The 12,387-nt window shown below is 44.6% G+C and overlaps 1 protein-coding gene and 1 non-coding gene across 8 annotated transcripts in view; both read left to right on the forward strand.

Moving 5' to 3' along the window:
- The window catches only part of TENM4 (teneurin transmembrane protein 4), an 851,321-nt gene that overhangs the window by 35,634 nt on the left and 803,300 nt on the right, over nucleotides 1-12,387 (forward strand). The window lies entirely within an intron of this gene.
- Nucleotides 7,721-7,829, forward strand: MIR708 (microRNA mir-708). The gene has a single exon (NR_030987.1). It is a non-coding gene; the product is annotated as a microRNA mir-708 (primary transcript).

Raw genomic sequence — 12,387 nt, forward strand, 5'->3', positions numbered from 1 at the left:
TGTGCCTAAGGTGATACCTAAAGCAAGGAGAAAAATCAAGATCTGGACCCAAGTCTAATTCTAATGAATGATGGTTGGATGAATGAATAATTCTACTGAATGATGATGGGATGGCATCACTTCCTCAATGGACATGAGTTTGAGCAAACTCTGGGAGATAGTGAAGGACAGGGAAGGCAGGCATGCTGCAGTCCATGGGGTTGCAAAGAGTCAGACACGACAGCTAGTGAACAGCCACAATCAGATCAGATCAGTTGCTCAGTCATGTCCGACTCTTTGCGACCCCATGAATCGCAGCACACCAGGCTTCCCTGTCCATCACCAACTCCCGGAGTTCACTGAGACTCACGTCCATTGAGTCAGTGATGCCATTCAGCCATCTCATCCCCTGTCGTCCCCTTCTCCTCCTGCCCCCAATCCCTCCCAGCATCAGAGTCTTTTCCAATGAGTCAACTCTTTGCATGAGGTGGCCAAAGTACTGGAGTTTCAGCTTTAGCATCATTCCTTCCAAAGAAATCCCAGGGCTGATCTCCTGCAGAATGGACTGGTTGGATCTCCTTGCAGTCCAAGGGACTCTAAAGAGTCTTCTCCAACACCACAGTTCAAAAGCATCAATTCTTCGGCACTCAGCCTTCTTCACAGTCCAACTGTCACATCCACACATGACCACAGGAAAAACCATAGCCTTGACTAGACGGACCTTTGTTGGCAAAGTAATGTCTCTGCTTTTGAATATGCTATCTAGGTTGGTCATAACTTTTCTTCCAAGGAGTAAGCGTCTTTTAATTTCATGGCTGCAGTCACCATCTGTAGTGATTTTGGAGCCCAGAAAAATAAAGTCTGATACTGTTTCCACTGTTTCCCCATCTATTTCCCATGAAGTGGTGGGACCGGATGCCATGATCTTCATTTTCTGAATGTTGAGCTTTAAGCCAACTTTTTCACTCTCCACTTTCACTTTCATCAAGAGGCTTTTGAGTTCCTCTTCACTTTCTGCCATAAGGGTGGTGTCATCTGCATATCTGAGGTTATTGAGATTTCTCCCGGCAATCTTGATTCCAGCTTGTGTTTCTTCCAGTCCAGCGTTTCTCATGATGTACTCTGCATATAAGTTAAATAAGCAGGGTGACAATATACAGCCTTGACGAACTCCTTTTCCTATTTGAACCAGTCTGTTGTTCCATGTCCAGTTCTTACTGTTGCTTCCTGACCTGCGTACAGATTTCTCAAGAGGCAGTTCAGGTGGTCTGGTATTCCCATCTCTTGAAGATTTTCCACAGTTTATTGTGATCCACACAGTCAAAGGCTTTGACATAGTCAATAAAGCAGAAATAGATGTTTTTCTGGAACTCTCTTCCTTTTTCCATGATCCAGCAGATGTTGGCAATTTGATCTCTGGTTCCTCTGCCTTTTCTAAAACCAGCTTGAACATCAGGAAGTTCACGGTTTGCGTATTGCTGAAGCCTGGCTTGGAGAATTTTGAGCATTACTTTACTAGCGTGTGAGATGAGTGCAATTGTGCAGTAGTTTGAGCATTCTTTGACATTGCCTTTCTTTGGGATTGGAATGAAAACTGACCTTTTCCAGTCCTGTGGCCACTGCTGAGTTTTCCAAATTTGCTGGCATATTGAGTGCAGAACAGCCACAGTAACTAATTCTAAAGCCTGTGGTTGCCAAACCAGGTAGTTCTCAAAGTGTGGTCCCTAGACTTGCAGTGTCACCTGAGACGTGCATCCTCAGGTTCCTCTCAGACCTACGGAACAGGCGACTCTCCGGTGGAGTCCTGTACTCAGTGTTTTATAAAGCCAGCCAGGTGCTTCTGATGTACTCCAAAGTCTGGCAAAAACTGTCATTGCCCATTTGTTAACTGCTGATGCATGCTTCAACTAGAGGTTAAACTTTGAAGGAGCTTTGAAATTCCCCCTCCTCTCTGGGAGTATCATTAAAGTGAGGAAAATCCCAACATTTATTTTTCCTTTAGTAAGCATGTCTTTCAAATTTGGAAAGGTTTAAACTTTCAGCCAGCTATCTGGATTTGTATCTAGGTTTCATGACTTATTAACTGTGTGATTTGGGGAAACTTATTTAACCTCTATAATCCTTGGCTCCCAAGCCTGTATGTTACAGATAATAATAATCCTTTGCAGGATTCTTGCAAGGATTAAATGAGTCAGTGTCTATAGCAATGTTGAGCATAATGCCAACTGTATCATAAGGATCCAGTAAATATTAGCTAATTGTTAATAACTGTATGGTTGGCTTGCTTGTGTTAGCTATTATTAGTAATAATATCTAAGCTGATGTAACATTTTTAAAATCGTATCCTCCGTTTAGAAGTTTGGCATAGGTTTTATGAAGTAGTTTTCTGTAACTAACTTTAGTGACGTTTTTAAAGCCTGCCATTCTTATGTTTGAATCTTAGCAATTAGTAGGGTTATCAGTGTAACTGTCTGAAAGAGAGCATCACTGTGCCATTAAAAATCATTTATGGAAATCTGACACACAGTAGGTGCTCATCCATGTTTGTGGAATAAGAAATGAATGATCCATCCACAGACACTACTTCTAAGTCTGAACGTTGCCCACATAAAGTCAGTTCGGGGGAAGGAGGCTGAAAGCTATCTCCTGTTCTCTAGTGTGAGCCCAGCACACAGAGTAGAATGGGGCTCAGAAGTGAGTGGTCAATAATTCTTGTTGATTGAATTTTTTAAAAGAAATGCTTATATCTTTAATCTCTTCTATCATAACATGCTTCAAGATCTTATAAGCAAAGATCAAAGTAAAAATACAGTTTTTCTCCCCATATACTCTCCTGCCTAATATTTTTTTAAATGAAATTTTCAAAGAGTGATCAAATAAGACTTAGGAGCCAGGAGACCTGGATTCTTGGTTATACTTTCCTGCCGGCTTAGCTTGGATGTGACAGAGGCTGGTCACTGAGCTTTTAGCATCTTTTATCTGTGTGTAAGTTGAGAAGGTTGGACTAGGTCAGCGTTTTCCACTGGGGGGCTAGACAGGTGTCTGTAGGTGTGTTACTTTAGCACAATGGTGAAAAAGTCCATTCCATTTCTGTTCAGTCTTTTTGATTGAGTTGAGGAAAGAGCCTGATTATGGTGCTGGTAGGAATTTAATATTTTTTGTGACGCTTGCTAATCTCCCATTTTAACAAAAGTCTGAGTCTGGATAAGGAGGCAACTGTCTTTACCTGATTTTATACTCACCGTGTTTATTTTTAAGCTTTTTCTTCTGTACGTGACGAAATGATCATTTTAATTTACCATAATGAAATGCACTTTCCTTATTTTGAATAAATGGATTCAAGAAACAAAAAGTAAGTGGAATAAAAAAAATAGGTTAATAATAGTGCAGATAGCCTAAAGGTGTGGTGGAAATCACGAAAATGGAGCAAGAAGGTTAGAACCTAGAAGATGGCCAGTAGGCCCTACCAGTCAGGAGTCAGTGCAGTGAGGCAGGGAAACTTCCTTTGGGTCAGAACAGATGTCCCTGCAGGAGGGGGCTGGGGAGCATCGGCCCAGGCACAGTGGGAAGAGCAGAGCCACCAGCGTGGGCCCCAACCCCACTCAGGAATTTAGAGTCCTGGCTCTGGGGATGTCTTTGGAGAAACCTCCACAGACAATGCTCTTGCCAGGCAGGGTTTCAGATGAAGACGTGAGTTTCAGTGCACATCGAGAACACAAAAGTATCGAGAATACAAAAATGTCGCGAATACAAAAATCCTTAAGGAAAAGCAGGAATGCAGAGAAAGTGGATGGACAGAAATATTCAGCACAACATTATTTATATGCACAGAGGGCTGGAAAGCACTTTCCAGGTCAACATTAAAGATGAAAGTTATTTAGCAGCATCCCTGGGACAGAATAGATATAAGTTTTCAAAATTAAACATATGGGGACTTGCAGAGATGTCGGCAAATGTTAAGAGGACATTGTAAGGAGGAAAAAAAACCCAGAAATGTAAGCACATCTGTAGCTTTAACTATATGAACTACAGAAACAATTCAAAGTGAAATTTATTAGAGTGTTAATAGGAGTTGTTTCTGGCTAATGTGATTATGTGTCCCTCCAGTCACGAGTGTCAGTCACATGGACCTGATTACAATCCTGACTGTGTTGTTATCAATGTGTGACCTTGGACAAGCCTTTAACCTTGTGTCAGTTCCCTCACCTGAAAAGTGGAGGGAGTTCCTTTTCCATGGGATGTTGTGAGCATTAAATGAGATGATGCATGTGAGATATTTATCAGAGTGCCTGGCTCATAGCAACCTCTCAGTAAATAGTACCTGCCACTGTTTAATAACAACCGTGTCATAATAATGTTACTGTTATCATTATTCCTACTATTATTACTGCTGGTAAATTTGGACAGTGTAACGTGTTACAGTGTCAAAGAATCAAGCTGTGAAAATTTAATCCTGAAGCAGTCCCCTTTGCCTGTTGTGTAAATACACACACATGCACACACTTGCTAAATGAACAGATGCACAATTCCCTGGTGGCTCAGACAGTAAAGCATCTGCCAGCAATGCGGGAGGCCTGGGTTCGATCCCTGGGTCAGAAAGATCCCCTGGAGAAGGAAATGGCAGCCCACTCCAGTACTGTTGCCTGGAGAATTCCATGGGCGGAGGAGCCTGGTAGGCTACGGTCCATGGGATCGCAAACAGTGAGACAGGACTGAGCAACTTCACTTCTTCCTAGCGCACACCCCCTACCCACGTGCTGAGCACCCTGTATGCAAAATGACTCTACAGCTTCTTTACAAGAGGACCAACTTCAGCTACAAGCACAAAGGCATCGTTCACCTGGCACTCTGCTTGGCAAACACAGCTTGCCCTTTTTCCCTCCCCTTTTTTTAAAATCGAGGTGAAATTTACTATAGATTCACCATAAGCCTGTCTAAAATGTACAGTTGAGTGGCACTTAGTACATTCACAATGTTGGGCAACCGTCCCCTCTATTTAGTCCTAAGACATTGTCACCCCAGAAGGAAACCCCTCACTCGTCAAGCAGTCACGCTTCACTACCCCTCCCCACCCGCTGGCAATCACCAATCTCCTCCCTGTCTCTGCAGCTTTGCTTTTCATTTCCCCTGGAACCATGTGTCCAGCTTGAACCTTGCATTCTCTTGGTTGGTGCTCATAGGTCTCTCTTCTTCTCCAATTGGCTCAACCCCCACTTCCTCAAAACGAAAATGTCCCAGTGAATTCATTTAAAATAGATTTTTTCTTCTCATCGAGGATTTGGGGTTTCGGGGACTGAATCCTAAATGTCAGGTGATTTAGTCTCCATGCGTGTGCTGTACAGAGACCTCACTGTGGGGCAGCCGCTTCCTCCTGGGGTTACGTCTTTGTAAGCCTCGCTGGTGCTGAGCTGGGAGGTGGGGGTGGAGCACACCAGCTCTCCAGCTGTTAAGGCTAGACCTTGGGGCTGCCCTGCTGTCCCAGAACAAGACCTGGTTTCCAATCCTGGCTCAGCAAGTCTCTGTGCCTGTGACCTTGGTCACAAGGCAAGGCATTCACTAAGCCTCACTTTCTGCATTTCTAAAGGACTGATTGCTGTGAGTTTTCTGTAGAGGATTAAATGATTTGGTTAGGTAGCATCACCAACTTAATGGACGTGAGTTTGTGCAAACTCCAGAGGATAGTGAAGGACGGACAAGTCTGGAGTGCTGCAGTCCATGAGGCTGCAAAAAGTCGGACATGACTTAGCGACTGAACAACAGCAACAGATTAAGGACTGTGAGAGGCTCTGGAGGATCTATGTCCATCATAGTTTTGCTGGGCTTTCTTGGAGGCAGAGGAGTATGTTAGAAAGATTACCCAAGAATCCCGAATCAAATGACCTGGGTTTAAGTTTTGGTCCTGCTACTTATCAGTCCCTGGCCTATGGGAAAGAATGGAAAAGAAGGCTGAGGGTGGGCAGCCTCGCTTCTTCCACGAACAGCCCTGCGAGGTGGACAAGTTGTGTAAGACGCTCCTTCATAACCTCCTCATCTACAAGATGGGCATTGCAGACCCTCCTTTGCAGGGCTGTTGTGTGGACATAACGGATCATGCAGAGAAGCGCTGAACGCTGATTCTCATACGTGTGGGCATGTGGTACTGGACATGCGTTTGTTACTTTCCTCATAGGTAATGGACTCAAATGTCCTCCTGGGCCAGGCTGGTTAGTTTGTGGCCAGAATAGCAGAAGACAGGTGGGGTAGGGGAGTAAATTGGGGGAGGCCTTATCTTGGGAACTGGCAATTATAGGGCATGGAAAATAGCATTATAATTGAGTTTTGTTTTTTCATATGTAACCCAGCTGGTAACAGCATGGTGGGGGCTCAGATTGAATGAGTGAGTTGTTTTCCTTTTTGATCCCTTTCTTGAGAATAAATAAGCCTCAGTTCCTTTATCTGCAAAATGAAGATATGGGTACCTTCTCTGACCACTTCACAGAGTAGCTGCAAAGAAAAAATGAGATTAAAAAAATGTACATGAAAGCGTTTTGTAAAGTGTAAAGTGCTATGTAAATGTAATGGACTATCATTTCATTTAAAAGGTATTGTTTTGTTGGTACTCATGCAAAATAGAGCTGGTTCTCCCCTATAGTCAGCTGCTGATCACTTTTTGGTGTGATGAACGTGCATAGGGGAATTGCAGGTTAGTGTGTCTCCTGCTTTATCCAAGTGGTCTCTGGGCTGGAAAAGATGGAGAATTCCTTCACTAAAGGGCCATATCTTTTGAGTCTATTGACAGCATGTCATGTGAAACTCAAAATTGCCTTCGTGAATGCAGATAGATTGCATCTATTAGTTCCTTCTTGTCATCATGGCCTGTCAGAAGGGAAATTAAATGTGCCTACAAATATTTCAATATTTATGCTGTGTGCAAGGTTTAATATTCATCTGGAGCAGTGAGTGCAAAGAGATAAAATCCACATCCTTTCCTTCGGGTTAGGAGATTGCTCGGTTCAGCAAGAACCCTCTGAGCAACTCCTGTGAGCTAGTGAGTGCATAATGTACCAGGTGCTATGGAAAACAGACACCAAAATTCTAACACTGACACCTTCACTTGGTCTAGTCTTTCAGAAGCCTTGGAGAATCTGAGGTAATTCCTGGGGGATGATGGAATCTGTCCAGAGGATGGAAAAGAGGGAATTAGGCAAAGTGGAGGGCAGTCTAGTGGAGAGATGTTTGCAGAAGCAGGGGAACGAGACCAGAATCCCACTCGTACCTGTTAAGATATGGGCATGTGCTTGCAGGGGGCACCAAGAGATAGGAATCAGTAGTTCAGAGTTATAAAAATCCCCAAAAGACATTGAATATTTGCATGGGGAAATATACCAAAGAAGATGACTCTTGGCCAGTGTATTTTTCTAGCAATGAAAAAAAAAGGATGTACAAACATATTGTTAGAACTATGAAGGGGAGAGCCCCATGAAAGGGATGGCTGGTAAATGAAAATAAATTGCAAAGTCTTCTGTGTTGTTGAAAAACACACTGATAATTGAAGTGTCATTGTTACTCAATGTTTTGAATATGCTGTTCTTACTGTTTTTCTTTCTTTCGATGCAAAAAAATGTAATGATTTCCTAAGTTCACTCTTGACTTCATTCCCCTAACCCTGTTTTTTCCCCAGTAAGGTCCTAAATTCCTCAAGCCTGACTTCTCCTCCCCAGGGGTTTTCAGAAACCCAGCCCCCCTGGTTGGCGAGGGACTGCTGTGTGTGAAGTGGTAACTGCCCTCAAGGAGCTTACAATCTAGCTGGGGGTAAACGACTTGCACATGAACGCATCTAGACTGTGAGCTTCTAGAGGGCAGGGACCTTACCCTAAGTCATCTCTCTTCTCACCCTGCACACCCTCCCTGAGGGACCTCATCCATCCCATGGCATCGACCACCGCCTGTTTCCGAGGACCCTCCCAGCTGGACTGTCTCCTGCGTGCCACGGCCCATCCAGCCATCCAGAGTTGTGAGATGCGGGATGCTCTGCTGGATTCCACCTGGTCGCCGAAACCCAACTTGTCCTGTCTCCTCTGAGCCTGCCCTGGCTCCCGGGCTCTGGGGCTCTGTCCCCTCAATCAAAGACCCAGAGGTCGCTCTTACAGACTGAGCTCGATGGAAAAATGCTTACACCTGAATGCTAAGCAAAACAGTGAGCTTATCAAATTGTTGAGACATCGTGAACTCATTCATGTTAAACATACAGGTTGAAAGATGGAGAAATGTTTCTGAATGAGTTGCTCTCTCTGGTGAGAAATCGTTGATGTTTTTTCTTTGGTATGGTTGTGCTTTCTAAATCTCTTGCCATAAATTTATATTACTTTTATAACCAGCAAAAGTGTCTCATAAGAAATGGTTAAAAGGTCTCACTTTGAATGTCCCCTTCTTGGGGAAATATCCCTATCCCTTTGTATCCCCGTTGGAGTCCAAGGCTCTGTCCTCTGTAGCCTCAACACCTGTGCTTATCCTACTGGGGGACTTGCCCCACTGCATTCTCTTCCCAAGTCTCCCCCTACCCCAAAACCCCAGACTGTGAGCTCCTTGAGGGCAGAAACCAGGGCTTATTTGTCTTGTATTCCCACTGCTTAGCACAAGGCTGACACAGGTAACCACTCAGTACATGTTTGTTTTTTAAAAGGAAGAGAGGGAGGGAAGGAGGATGAAGAATAATACGGAAAGGCCATCAGTATTTTCTTGCTTTTTTTTTTTTTAAATCTCCATGGATCCCACTTAGTTTTTCCCTTATCCAAGATCATTTGTTTATTATATTTTAATCTACTGAACTACTACAATTAAAAAAATTTTTTTTTTGGCCAAACTATGCAGCATGTGGGATCCTAGTTCCCTGACCAGGGATCAAACCTGTGCCCCCTACATTTGAAGCTTGGAGTCTTAGCCCCTGTAGCACCATGGAAGGCTCTGAACTGCTGCATTTTTAAATCAGGGCTTCAAATTTGTCTCATTTTTATTAATCAAAGGCCATGTACATGCCAATCAGAGTGCCTCTGGGGCTGAGTCTGACTTGAGCATAGTGCACCCTGCCCAACAGCCCAGGCATGACATGCAGGGCTGTCTTGAGTCCTGTGAAAGTGAAAGTGTTAGCCACTCTTGGCAACACACCTTGGACTCTATCCTCTATCTGTGGAATCCTCCAGGCAAAGATACTGGGTGGCCATTCCATTCTCCAGGGGATCTTCCTGACCCAGGGATCAAACCCGGGTCTTCCGCATTGTAGGCAGATTCTTTACCAGCTGAGAGCTGCCAGGGAAGGCCCATCTTGAGTTCTAGAATTGAATATATATTCTGAAGCATCCTTTTAAGCAGAACAGTGGCAAGCTGCAGTGTCTATGGTGGGAATGGGAGCAAGGGAACAGATGTAATAGGAAAAATAGCAATAGCTAACTGCCGTTGTGTGTTTACTCTGTGCCAGGCATTGTGCTAAGCATCAACATGCATGATCCCCCTCTACCCTCAAACACAGCCCTACGAGGTAGGTACTGTGATTATCCCCATTGTGTAGATGAGGAAACTGAGGCTGAATGATGAACTGTATAGGGAAACTCAAATTTGAACTGTGGTCTAGTGATTACAGAACTTGAGTATGGCATCTCTTTCCTCTTCTGAAGTTATAGGGAAAGTGCTGGGCAGAGAGGATGAGAAGAATGTTTGGTGAACCAGAGCAGTAGTGTCTGCACCTTGTTCGGGAGGTTCCAGAATAGTAGTGCTTAGCCTGGAGTACAGTAAGTCCTTGGCAAGATCTGAGACACCCATCAAGTTGTAGGCAATTGGTTCCATGTATGTGCAGCTTTCTGGGACGTTCTTGAAAGGAGTCTGCATGTTTAAAACAAAAACATGGCTAAGAAAGCAAAGCATGGATTGGAGAGGAGTTGTAGGGAGTAGAGTCTGGCCCTGTGCTGGGAAGGAGTTAGCCATTAAGTACCAGCCTGTGGAGAGGGATGAGGTCTTGCTACTAAAGCATATCTAAGAACTTGGAGTAATAAAGTAAGGTGTGTTTGTCCTGGGTACTTAGAACCAACTGATTACCAAATCAATCAACTAATATTTATTCAAGTAGAGACCTGACAGCTCTTTAGTGTGTCAGGGTTGTTTAAAGAAGGATTTCTGCCTTGGGTGGGAATTTGGGCTAATGAGATGATAATAATTACCATTTATTGAGTGTCGGCTGCGTGCCAGGCAACTCTACTGGGCACTTTATATACACTAGTCCACTTGATCCTTATAACAACCCCAGCAAGGAAGGTTTTACAACCCATCCTCTACAGAGGAGGAAGCTCAAAGCATTTCAATGTCTTTTCCTAAGGTCATAGTCGCTTAAGAAGTCTTCTATGGAAGGAGAAGATCCAAATTTGACTCTAGGTCTCTTTCCAAAAATCTCCACTTTTCCCCCCCTCTGAGTCCCTCTTTTTCTTTTTATAATTTATTTTTTACTTAAAAAAAAAAAACTTTTGGGGCTTTGCTGGGTCTTGTTGAACCACCTGGGCTGTTCGTTGCAGTGCTCTGGTTTCTCTAGTTGCAGTGCATGGGCTTAGTGGCCCGACCAGGAATCAAACCCATGTCCCTTGCATTGCAAGGCAGATTCTTAACCACTGAGCCACCAGGGAAGTCTTGATGTGCAATGCTGTTTTAAAAAAATGATTTTGTTTCTTTATTTTTGGCTGCACTGGGTCTTTGTTGGTGCTCGAGCTTTTCTCTTGTGGTGGCGAGTGGGAGCCACTCTCTAGTTGCCGTGTGTGGGCTTCTTATTGCATTGGCTTCTCTTGTGAAGCCAATGGGTTGTAGAGCTCTCAGGCTCTAGAGCGCTCGGGTTTCAGTAGTTGCGGCTCCCAGGCTTGAAAGCACCAGCTCAGTAGCTGTGGTACATGAGCTTTGTTGCCCCGCAGCATATGGGATCTTCCCCAGCCCAGGACAGAACCCCCGTCTCCTGTATTGGCAGGCAGATTCTTTACCACTGAGCCACCAGGAAAGCCCTGATGTGCAGTGTTTGATGTGCAATGCTTGTGTTCCCATCAGAAGTAAGATTCATCAAAACCATCAAATTAATAGACAGAGGTTAAACAAGCAAAGGCTTGGTGCCTGCTGCTTGGCCAGGCTGTTTTATCAGGGAGTTTTACACTTGTATGTTGGATAAGGTAGTGTTCAAGATCTGCTCTAGCTTTAAGTCCTCATCTCAGATTTCAAAGAATCAAAGTCTTTAATTGTTCTGACAAAGCAGAAATATTACCCTCCTACCCCCAGTGCCTCTTCCTTAGCCATGATGGCAGGGATCGTGGTTTTTTTTCTGCCTTCCTAACAGATTGTTTGTCCATAAGTTGTTTCATGCTAGAAGAAAGGAACCATGTAAATATGGGAAATAACTACTCATTTCAACCTTTTCTCCTTTCCCAGGGAAGAAAATGGAACCATTAGATTTCTGCTCACTAAAGCACTAGGAACTCATGTGCCTGATGGATTGGCTTGACTTCAGAAAATTGCTGGCAAATGAGGGTAACAAATGGCCAGAGAAACGCTGACAGTCCTGTGGGTCAGTGAGGTTTGGGGCTGTCCCCCTGTGTCTGGCTGTGAAAAGTCACTCAGGGCAGGTGCAGGGATGTCCCCCTGATGAATACATGCTGTTCCCTTCTTATGAAGTATAGGGGCCGGGTTCCTGCCCACCTGGTACCTGGAAGGTCACTCCCCCACTGAAGTACCACACTGCCCTCCTCAGACCTCTGTGTCTTCCCTGTGCTGTTCTCTCTGCTTGGAATGCCTTCCTTGTGTCTTTTGGGCCAAATCTACTTATTTAAGACACAGTTCCAGTATCCTTTCATCAGTAGCTCCTGCCCTGTCTATCCAGCCTGGGCCTCCTTGTCAGTTCTAGAACCTAACACACCGTGGTCCTTATTTTATTTGTGCTTAGTCACTCAGTCATGCCAACGTTTTGTGACCCCATGGACTATATCCCCCCAAGCTCCTCTGTCCATGGGGATTCTCCAGGCAAGAATACTGGAGTGTGTTGCCATGCCCTCCTCCAGGGGATCTTCCCAACCCAGGAATCAAACTCAGGTCTCCTGCATTGCAAGTGGATTCTTTACCATTGGAGCCACCAGGGAAGCCCAAGAATACTGGAATGCGTAGCCTGTCCCTTCTCCAGGGGAATCTTCCCGACCCAGAAATTGAACCGGGGTCTCCTGCATTGCAGGCAGATTCTCTACCAGCTGAGCTACCTGTTTTATATATTTATTTTTGGCTTTGCTGGGTGGTCATTGCTGGGCAGGGCTTTCTCTAGTTGTGGCGTGCAGGCTTCTCATTGCGGTGGCTTCGCTTGTTCTAGAGCATGGGCCCTAGGGCACAAGGGTTCAGTTGTTGCAGTGCACGGGTTGCCCT

The sequence above is a fragment of the Bos taurus genome, chromosome 29 (assembly GCF_002263795.3).
Source record: "Bos taurus isolate L1 Dominette 01449 registration number 42190680 breed Hereford chromosome 29, ARS-UCD2.0, whole genome shotgun sequence".
Taxonomy (NCBI): domain Eukaryota; kingdom Metazoa; phylum Chordata; class Mammalia; order Artiodactyla; family Bovidae; genus Bos; species Bos taurus.